This window comes from Cucurbita moschata, unplaced genomic scaffold (assembly GCF_002738365.1).
Source record: "Cucurbita moschata cultivar Rifu unplaced genomic scaffold, Cmos_1.0 Cmo_Scf00109, whole genome shotgun sequence".
NCBI classification, from domain to species: domain Eukaryota; kingdom Viridiplantae; phylum Streptophyta; class Magnoliopsida; order Cucurbitales; family Cucurbitaceae; genus Cucurbita; species Cucurbita moschata.
This window is the reverse complement of record NW_019268625.1, coordinates 32,984-33,437: the sequence shown is the minus strand read 5'-3', so window position 1 is coordinate 33,437 and position 454 is coordinate 32,984.

Sequence of the window (454 nt, the reverse complement as noted above, 5' to 3'; positions counted from 1 at the left end):
TTTGGAAAGTGTTAAACAGTTTTGATATATAGACATTTCAAGACTTTACTCATGCAATATTCCCATGAAATCTAACACTAGAGCATCATAAAATTTAGAGAAATGATTGAAATTGATGTCATGTTCACATAGGTTGACTTTAATACGAAGGACAAATCGAACTTTCTTAAGGATAAATTGGGGACACCAGCCTAAGCTAATCAGGTAGGTGGTCTTACCATCCGTATGGTTATATTTGATGTTGACTGTGCCCGTGGTTCTGCAAGTGTCATATATATTGATATGTGTGAAATGTTTGTGAATCGATATGCTTATGATATGTTATAATATGTGAATTGTATGATAATACTTACGGTACCATGTGTTCAATGGTATATTTGAGATAGGATACGAGAAGGATGCACTAAACGTAATGTAACGATAGGAGTAAGACATGTTCATGAAACGTTATGGT